We start from the raw sequence: 11310 nt of genomic DNA on the forward strand, positions 1-11310 counted from the left end.
ATGGCGTTCCACAATTTTTTTTTTCTAGAATTTTAATTACTTAAAAATTAAATAATTTTTAAATACAAGGGTATAAAAGGATATTTCACCTATACTTCGTCTTATTTAACCTCAAATCATAACAGTAGAGATGACATGGCAAACTTTATAAAATTTTGATAAACTAAACAGAGAGTTTTTAAAGTGTAGGGAATGGTAAAGTTAAGTTTTATAACTTTGTACTCCCACTACAGTTCCTACTCATGCAATAAGCTACCAACTATAAACGCATAATGTAGCCAAACATTTAAGTTGGTTAAAATTCTCTTGTACCCAAGGGAGAGAGATCATATAGTAGTTGTATAATTTATTTTCTTTTTCAGATATTTTCTTGGCAGCCAAACTGATAAACGAAGAGACAAAAGAAAATATTAAACTGGGGTTAGCATTCTGCGAATGAAGCAGATGGGCGTTCGCAAAAAATGCTAGAAAAGAGTGATAATAAAGAAGGAAAGAGTAGAGGGAGAGAGAGTACCTGAGAAGATGGGTCGGTAGAAATCGGGACCCCATCAACAAATATCATGATTTTTTGGTGCAAAACCTCGGCTGATCTCAGAGAAAGGGACATAGAGAGAGTAGCAAAATGAGAGAAGAACATGCTTTGAAACAGGCACAGGAATCGGATACTTTTATTCACAAGCACTTGTCTTTTTTATGTCAAGTGCTATTTGTCATTTCCTGCTCTTCTTTGATATATATATATATATATATATATATATATATATATATATATATATATATATATATATTCACTTTTATATTGCATTGGAACACTTCTTAAACTAAAAAGCCAAAAATACCATCTAAAATTGTTTATCAAACAATCCCACTATTAGTCTTTAGGGTGTAAAAAATTTGTATGGCAAGCAAAATTGATAAATAAATTTTTGTTCTCAACTTTTGTTTGAAATTTTGATGGGAATAGTTAATCCGCCACATCATCAACAATAATAAAATGACAAACGTCCCATATAAGATAAATTCATGAGCCAATACGCATTTTTAAATTTCTCGTTGAGCTTTTGTTTTTTTAATTTTCCATCGCATTAGTTTATCGTGAATTTGAAATGCATTCTTCCGTGGGTTTTTCGGCCAAACTTTAAATGTCCATTAAGCATCAAATTGCCACATATGCAATGACACAACACTTCACACATTAACAACCACTTCATCGTCCACTTCCACATGTCACACTTGTCACACTTGCCACATAAGCCAAAAAATTTTCTTATTTTTCCGATCGAAGTAATTGATCATTCAATTTTCTTATCAAAACATAGTCATCGAATATAATTGCAGTACTTCGATGATTGATAAACAATAGATAGATAGATGTGGAAAAAAAAAAAAGAAAAAGAAGATGAATGTGATAGGATATCTCGTCTCTATGAGGAGGAAATATGATATCCCCGTTGGATGTCATGCTTGTCATATATTCTAGTTGAGAAATTTTTGATGAAATACATTCAACTCTCATTACACTAGTGAGGTTTTGAATCTTTAACAGGAGAAGGCAACTATATATCTATTGCAAAATGCCTGGATCGGTTCAAAGGAAGCAGAGAACATCTTTGAACAGAAGAAAAAAAAAAGGAAGGTAGATTAATTAGAGATTAGCAGAGAACATTTGCACTCTGTTTCGAAGTTGCACGATGATGTAAACACTAGGGCAAAGCTAACAACAATTCTATGTATATTTATAAGCAAAAACCTCCCCAAACAATTTTCCAATCGGCTTGCATCTTGATCAATGAACTCCAGCAAATTTGAGTCACTTTTCCTGATCCCTGAAAGGCTTAATAACCAACCTCTGCAAGTTTAAAGCTTTTTACATGAAGTGCATGAGGATGCCCAATATTGACAATGATGTCTGGTCAACGCTGCAAGAATCAGTTTCTAGGAGCTGTATCATTTCTGAACTGTTCTACCAGCGGAGGAAGGAGAAGAGCAAGCCTACTTTTATACCTTGCAATTCGCAGTAACCGTTCATCCCTTAATCTGCACCAAAACATTGAATTGTATGTCATTTATAGCATTATCCCAAATGTTCATAGATAGATTCTAAGGATCTACCTTGCATGTAGTAGTATAAAGTACAGCATGCATGCTGTAGTGGAAAATGGTATCATTTTTCACGGTTAAAAAAACCTAATAATAAAAAATTCATTAAAACTTAAAAAAGGCTTGCAAGCCGGATCCAGATTGTAATACTTCTTTTGGACATCTCATGTATAATGAATACCCCTTCTAAATTTACGCAAGCTATTAGGTAAAAGAATGGAAGCCATTGCAAAAATAACACAAACATATGAAATAATATCATTTTAAGAAAGCCTATATATCCATTATAATGATGGGCTTTCTTAAAGAGATTCCAAGAAGGTTTTAAATTGACTAGTCTTTTTAAGATGATAGCGAAAATGTGACTAGAGCTTTTCCTTGGGCCGCTACAAAAGGTATCAAAGCCACCTAGTAACGTCATGTTGTACTTGAGCACTACATGACGTGATCCTAACGAAGACATCAAGGATTTAATGGGAGGAGTTTGTAACATTCTGTTCCCACATTGGAAAGATGAAGAGTAGCCCATATAGAATAGGTGGTTTATAAAAATAGTCATGAGAATTAAGTCTCACATTGTTTAGTTACTAGGTGAATAAGGAATTTTAAAGAAGCTTCAAATTGACTAGTTCTTTTGGAATGATAATGTAAATGTGGTTAACGTTTTTTCTTGAGTTGTTGTATGGAAAATAGCCCCTTTGTGCTTAAAGTGGTGCATTTGGAGAGTACAGATTGCGAGGATCCATGCATATTGCGAGAGATTGGTGTTTAAAAGATGTTATGTTCAAATCTCTTTATGCTTGGTGATGTATAATAGTCAACACTTTTTTAGTTTTGCAGAATTTCTGGACTCCTTGAGAGTGAGAAGATTGTTATAAAAAACAAAAAACAATTACAATGGTAGTAAAAACATGTCCTATAGCAGTCTTACAGTCTTTACCTTTTAACTTAAATGAGTATTCTAAGATCACACAATACTACCGATGCACTTCTTCGTTTCATCCACTATGCTCTATTCTATGAGCCCCATTTTTCAATCTCCCAATCTTTATAAAATTAATGATCTGAGATGCTGAAAGTAATCATTCTTTAGTGTCTTTTGACCATCAAATTATGCTATCCTGACCATCATTTCTATTTCGAGGTTAGTCTTACTAACCTAAAACCTCAAGATTCTAAAATATCCCTCTAAACATCCAGCTTGAAGTAATATTCCACTCAAGTCTCGTCATAACATGATATTATTTGCAAGAACATACACACCCAGAGACCTCATCCTGGATCGATCTAGTTAGCTATTGTGATAGGAAACTCGCTTAGATACTTTTATAGTTCTCACACTAGTTACAGCTCTATCATAATATCCCAAATAACATTACATACTCTATAGGGAACCCTTCTCTTTTCCAAAACCACCATATTATCTCTAGGTGCCCTATCATATGCTTTCTCTAAGTCGATAAAAAACATATGAAGATTTTTAATCATTCTCTATATTTCTACATTAGATGCCTAAGACGGTATATAGAGAATGAGTAAAGAACTTCAACACAATCATTTAAAGGTGCTATAATTCCTTGGACTTATTTTCCAAGTTAGACGAGGACATTTAATTTCATAATCCATCTATGAATTCTCATAGGAAGCATTATCAGATTGTCCTACTTCAACTACAATCAAGTTCAAAATTTTCTGCATAATTTCGAATTAACTAAACCATGCCTCATTCTGACTAGAAAGAATAATATTTAAAAGATGAGAGGTTAAAAAAAATGACACCAAATAGGAAATATAGAAACTTACCGTGCTCGAACCTTTTTAGCATGTTTGATGTGTCCTTTCAAAGATCTTGCGGTGATAAATGCTCAACAGATTCCTCATCCTGAAAGCAGAAACAGGTAAGTTAGCTTGGAGGAGTCAGAGGAGCATCTACAACAGATCAAAACTTTCAATTGAAAATGCACATATGTATGCATGTCTCTATCGATGTACTGTGCAATGAAAATAAAGCCTTATTTCATTTCCTAAGCCCCTTAAAAACACAAAGGACACTTGAAGGTTCAGTAGTATAAATATTCAACTCTAAAACATATCCATGTCACTTAAAAATCATATATTCTGTAAATATATGTCAAATAGTGATATTCCATGGTGTAGCAACTTTATCATATGCAAGCCTCCCCAATATACACTAGTCAAAAACTTGTCATAGCTTTCTATATTTTTCCTAGAATTGCTTTTTAAGTCTGTACTTAACAAGTTCATATCCTAATATTGAAAAATCAAAAGTCACTCACCCAAGAGGATACAAGAATTACCGAATATGGTCTCCAAAGTTAAAGTGCTAATTTCAATATGCATACCTAATGGGTACAGCTCCTACATGCCATAGAAGAAGAATGACCACAATTAAGTTTGGTCATGAAGGATGATTATCAGTCAGAGAACATAAGTTATAACGTAGAAAAGTGGGCTGACTGACTTGCAATAAACCCCAGATAACATTTGAATTACCCAACTAATCTACTACTAAAACTACTGCCTGGTTTTCAGTTTAAAAAATAAATTACATCATTTCATGTCATGATATCAGTGGATTATTTAAGAAATACCCCAAAACAAGATAATTGATTCAGGGTTCATCCAAAAGCCGACTAAAATGAATAAACAACAGTAACCTCGTTTTTTTTTTTTTTTTTTTTTTTTGATAAATATCTATAATCTCATATTTGTGGAATCTAAAAGAAAATAAAGATGCTTCAATGGGTTATATTGTTTTATTCTACTAAAATCTTTGCATGCAAATGCATCTAAATATTGAGTAAAAACTCCTTTGATCAAAGGGATAAATCTTAATAATTTCCAAGCATAGAGGTAAAAGATCACCACATAAATGAGGATATTTGTGGCACAGATCAAAACTCTGGCTAGATAATATGTAAAAACCATTAATCTGAAGGGAAAAGTGACATGCAAATTTTCACGACTGAAAATTCACCAAACACCTTTTGGCATTTCATCTGCACGTCTGCAAAGACAAGCAGACACACACATATGGATCTAAACATTCTCATTAAATTTTTTGAAGTTCTCCAGACGCTACTATGGCCATGTTTCCTCATACGCCCATCAAGTGCATTTCTTTTTATTTTATTCTAAAAATATTATTCAATTGATTAATCATACTAAAAAAAAAAAAAAACAAACAGTAATACTGTGGCAGATGAGCGCTAAAATAGAAAAACAGTAAAAATAACAACAAAAAATTGATAACCCAAAAGACAACCTCCTTATCCTCTGCCTCTTCTTCTTCAGCTTCCTTGTTCTTTGGCAGATGAGTGGCTGACACGGGTATAGGCAAAGGTTTTGGAAGAGACTTCACAGCATCCCCATACGGTGGCTGCCAATAGAAAAAATAAAACCAAAACATTTATTAAGGGCAGGGGGTGAAAAGAATAAAGTCTCACTCTAGTCTCCGAACATTTTAACTCCCACACCCAACTCAGATGGCCCAAATCACAATGAAAAAGAAGCCAAAGGGCATATTCGGCATATACTATATATTGATGTAAGTTTGTACTTAAAAGCAATTACAAGGAAATTACTACAATGCTAATAAAACAGGAAATGACAAGAACTGCTTTAAGAATAATATTGACTTCAACATTTCAATGGTGACAGATGTTTGACAAGGCATTTAATAGTCAACTTAACCATTCCTCCACCATCCACCTTGCTTGGGATACTCTATATGAAGAGATTAAGATGGAGAAAGAGGGGGTGGAAATTTCATTTTCCTAGCCAATGTCTTACACATAAATTTGAATTACAAATTAGAAAATAAGTTAAAAGTGAGAAACCACACTATTAAATACTTTCAACAACAAATATTTTCAAACAAAAGCCAAAACTGTCAACCATTTGACAGATGGAAATAAAGTGGCTTTAAGCAAACAAGATGTGTGATCAGGTTCATGTTAAAAGGCACTATAAGGACAAAAGGACAGTAAAAAAGAACATGACTTCAAGCAGTGGGAAAACTATAGAATAGTGATTTCAACAGAAGTTGATCCCAAGATAGAACTGAATGAAAAATTACTCATGTAAATGTACTTAAGCAGAATATGAATCTTTTTACCCAAAAACTAGTTTGCTCAAAGACCCTCTAACTACAATGTATGAACTTCAAATAGAAGTTATGACATATTCATCTTTCTAAATCATCAGTAGAAAAAAATAATAATAATAATAAGAGACTATATTCATCTTTTTAATCAATGTTTTCTTTTCTTTTTTTAAATTTAAGGAAAGAGAAAATTGAAACCCATATATATATATATATATATATAAGAGGAAAGCCAAAAGAGAAGATTCAGTTTCCAAGTTCACAGCAAAGTCTATGAGAGATCGGTTCTGAGTCAAAAGGCTAATGGTAAGTAATAGTAGTCTGAATTATTATAATTTAAAAAAAACAGTAGTCACATTTTCTCTCTTTTGCTTAGATCATAACACACATGCCACAAACTTCAAGCCCATGAACTTGTGAAGATCAGAATAGAAAACTGCCTATGTGTGTTTATGTGGTCGGTCTTAAGATTTTTGAATTGAGGTTGCAAAAGAGGGTAGGAAAAAGGGTTCAAGAGGCTGTTCTTCAGCTGTGAACCTGCAACAAGGAGGAGGAGGAGGAGAAGAAGAAAAAGGGGAGAGAGAACACTGCACACATGCCGCCAGATGAACAAAATACTAGCACTTTTACTATTAACAATCTGATATCTTTTAAGTACAAATGAAGCATATCTTTAAGATTCTTAGAAATTAATTTTCCCTACTAGAACCAGGTTCTCCAATGCAAAAAGTACCAAACTTCCTCTCATTGGATTATCCCAAAAACACACACAAGTAATAATTCAGAACTGCTCCAAATCTTTCTATAATGCGCGCACACGCAAATGCTAGCTTTATGATTTGCTTATCCCAAAATCCACAAAACTAGCCGATAAGCACACATGCCATCACCTTTTCCAGTAAGACTTGACACATTTACTTCTCTGTGCAATCAAGTATGTTAAGTATCTACATGTAAAGCTTCAAGTAAATTCATTAAGAATCTATGCATGTTGAAATTTGTTACAATATGTTATGCAGGAAAGAAAGAAAAAAAATGAACAAAAGAAGAAGGCAGCACAGTCCAAATGCACAGAAAGGGAAATTCCCATTGTAATTGATGCAAACCTGACTTTCTTCTGGATAACCATTCCTCAACCATGATCAGCAAAGTGCATATAGAGAAGCCCCATCTATTATTCTGACCTACAAACATAAACAGCAACAAAAGAATTAAGACCAAAGGCCAAATACTCGATGTCTTTTTGACATTCTACTTATAAACTATAGACTGCAAAAATGTTTTCATAAAAGATCAATGCTCCAAATGATAGAACTTAAAACACACTACAACATGTGTTTGTCCATTTCTTTTTGTAGTTATAGTTGACTGGTGTAGAATTAGGGAGCCTTAGGGATGCCAATGGGGTCGCAGCGAGTATAATTCCTTTATCCTGTCTGGCAAATAGAAAAAATGTAAACAAAAGAACAAAAATTGACATTGAAGGCTTTTGTCGTCAAAATTAACTAGAACATGGGTACAAAAAAGTACAGCTCCTTTGCCCATTCCAATTCCAGCCAAATCCAATCACTTTGGGCAGAAGATAAGCTGTGTGGATTTCTTTCCAAATCCTTATAATTAATAAATTCACCGATTCTAAACAAGGGAACTCAAACAATTTCTTTATCCATGCCCTAAATCCCTTTAAGTGAAACAACATAAATGACCCCTTCTACAAGAAGGGTCAACAAAGTAATTAAAATATTATCACAATGCCTTCTTTAAACAACTTGTAATGATCAACAAACAAAAGCATCGACTTACTTTCCGATCTCTGACATGACAGTGGTCAATGTGTCATCTCTGCTTCTATCCCTACGGGAAGCACAACAAAAGATCCATTAAAGTGATAATTCTGAATTTACAAAACAAAATGATGCTAATTTGTACAAAATTACCTCTTATCTCTATAGCCATTAGAATCAGCGACTGATGATGGAGGAACACCCTAAAACAAGGAGAACCCAAAGTGAATGGACTACACAAACTCCCAAAGAATAAGAAAAGAACACCAAAAAATTTCGAAAAAAGAATCACCAACAAACCAAACCAAACCTTGGATTGCGGAGGCGAAATCGAAATGCCCTTAACCGGACCCGGACCCGGACCCGGTTCTGGTTAACATACTTGATAAATTCGTTTATGGGGTCAATTCGTTCAACATGCTTGATGTCAATGGTAAAAGAGTCAATTACAATGTTTAAAACAAAAAGAGCGGGTATTCTAACAAAACAAACGAGAAAAGACGAAAAAGCCCACATAAATTGCACTAACATGAACATCCGCTCGTTTGTCCAAACGACTAAACAGCCCAAATGCCACTGTTTTCTGGTGAGTTTCTCTCCCAGCTATCTCTCTCTCTCTCAGACTCTCTCATTCCTTAATCATTTCTATACATTCCCTTGAATAACATTAGGGATTTCACGACCATTGAAGAGAAGCAAAGCTGCATTTTTATACACTCACGGCCATTGAATAACATCAGCGATTTCACGGCCACTGAAGAGAAGAGAAGGTGCATTTCTACTTGCGGCCATTGAATATTAGGGATTTCACAGAGAAGGTGCATTTCTATACACTCACGGCCATTGAATAAAATTAGGGATTTCACATTAGTTGCCAACAAGGAAACGTTTAGTTAAGGTGAAACGTTGTTCTCAATAATTGCATGCCCTTTCTTTCAAATAATTCATGCTTGTAGTTTCGTTCTCAGTTGTACTCCGAAATTTGTAATGGTATTTTTTTTTTGAAGCTTCAAACGTTAGCCTCTACTTAAGAACAATTTTATTTTATTTTATTTTGAGTGCATTAATTGTTTATTTGTTGCTGTATATGTGTGTGAGTACGTACTTACATGCCTCACAGTTCAATAATGGTGGTTCGTAAGGATCATCGATCTATCCCAGCAAAACCTGCAATAGTGTGTGAGCACTTTTTTTCTTTGAGGCAGGGTGCTCTGATCTGTAAATATGCTTCTTTCCGTTTTTATATATGTCATATGTGGTTAAGTGACAACATGAAAATTTTGTACTTGTTATAATCAAATCAAAGCACAACCAACGCCTTAACAAGTCTTTTCCTGCTTTAAACAAATTAATATCAAAAAATTTTATTTGATTTGAGTTTGTCTATCTCCTTAAGAAGTTTACATACATATATACATATATACATCAATCATCTTTTCCTCTTTTATTTCATCGGAATTTTTCAGCATTCCTCTGAACTCTGAACTATTCCGGATGCCTCTGACTATGACCAGCAGCAGAATATATATATATTTGGTGTACTTCTTTTATATATTTGGTGTACTTCTTTTATGTCCTGGATTTAGTTTTAACGGTGCATTTTATTGGTAATGTTGGTTCTGCTCTTTTTTAGCAATGCCTGTTTATCCACCCAACATACTTGATCTACCTTGTACATTCAACAAATTTTCTTAGAAAATCTAAAAGAAGATAAACTTCTGAAAAATTCTGGGATTTAAATAGCGCTAGAATGGTGATTTAGGAGAACCTAATTCTACATGGATGGTTTAGTAAAGCTGGTTTTTATGTGCAGAACAGAATCAATTGAACATGGAATAAGAAAGAAGTAATTCATGTACCATGGTACCATAATAATGTGCTAACAAGCCATACCACATAATGCCTGAATCTTGAAAATAACTATTAAAAAATAAAAAAGATCAGGAGACCGCAATATTGGAGCAGTATCCAAACTCTAAGCTTCCCCCCATGTATTCTTGAGTTCCTTAATTTCAAGCTCATAATGCAGAGAACAAGAAGCTTATAATGGAAGGGAAGGCAAATACTGTATTGATTTCATGAATATGTTATGATTTCATGAATATATTTTCAATTTCAATTCTGTTTTTTTCTTCTTCAATGTTTTAGGTACTTACCTGAATTGGGTTGTCACTTTTTTTCTTGTTGTCATTTTTGATATAATGGTACTGTTATATATGCAGGGGACTCCCTTTGTTGTTAGTTCTTAGCTAGGGAATTGCGTTCGTTTTCTCTACTGGGGTTCTTTAAAATATGCAGTTGGTCATTATGGATATCTCCTTGGAGGTTGTCAATGTAGCATTTGTGATAGCTTTTCTGACATGGGTTTAAGTTTCGGTGTATTGTTTTGCAGATTTTGGGTTTAAGGTTCCATCTGTTTCAATGAGTATACCAATGTCACTAAGACATGAATTTTGGCTGATTCTTAGGAAATACCATTTGAAATATGGAAAGAGCGAAAATTGTCTCCTTTTCATTAAAGAAGGCCCCACCGAGAGATAAGGTCACAGTATGCCCATCCAATTTAGAAGGTACACACATTCTTCTTTTGTCTCCATTCAGTTTTCTTCATAAAATACACTACTTACATAGGCCTCGTAAACTGTAGAGGCAATAAACCTTTGAGTGCAGTTATCGGCTCAACTGAGGGTGATATGACTTTTGATGTCATTGACCAATTTGTAACTTATCCCATGATTTAGATTGTGTAGATATGGAGGGTCTATAAAAGGTCAAATTTCATAAAGTCTATGAGAGGTCAAAAAAAGAGTTATACTAGGTCATTGAATATGATCACTCTCTCATAATGATTAATGGATTCTAGATATCCCTACCCTTGAACCCAACGTAAAGGTCTCCGTCAAAATCACATTAAATTAAGATTATTCGGATGTTTTAGGTTACTTCACAGTAAAGTTCTTAGAATCTTAACTCATATTTAATCAAATTGTTTAAATTTTACCATCCTAGTATATAGTATATACTATATACTGCCTCTAGAGAATTCTTAATCTTTCTTTAATGTATTTTATCATCTTACTTAAGTTGTATTTTGAGTTATCAAAATCTAGTTTAAGAATTTAAAAGCTCCACAGTAAACTAAAAGATCTTGATTTAACTGCAACTCTAGGGGTCGGAAAAACTCTACATTATTTTAGTTAATTTATTCTTCGCTTGCTATGATAAAAGGCTAATAAACCACCTCTTAAAGCAATGCACTTTGTCTGACCTTACAAAAGAAAGGAACACAGGCATATCTAT

At 33.7% G+C, this 11310-nt stretch overlaps 1 long non-coding RNA gene across 1 annotated transcript; it reads right to left on the reverse strand.

The window, feature by feature from the left end:
• Window positions 1-1583: 1583 nt before the first annotated feature.
• Window positions 1584-8247, reverse strand: LOC132180041 (uncharacterized). The gene is made up of 6 exons (XR_009440010.2): window positions 8164-8247; window positions 8030-8080; window positions 7333-7410; window positions 5387-5500; window positions 3904-3982; window positions 1584-2037 (listed from the first exon to the last, which is right to left on the reverse strand). It is a non-coding gene; the product is annotated as an uncharacterized LOC132180041 (long non-coding RNA).
• Between the last annotated feature and the right edge of the window lie 3063 nt (window positions 8248-11310).

Source organism: Corylus avellana, chromosome 4 (genome assembly GCF_965113065.1).
Source record: "Corylus avellana chromosome 4, dhCorAvel1.hap1.2, whole genome shotgun sequence".
In the NCBI taxonomy this organism is placed as follows: domain Eukaryota; kingdom Viridiplantae; phylum Streptophyta; class Magnoliopsida; order Fagales; family Betulaceae; genus Corylus; species Corylus avellana.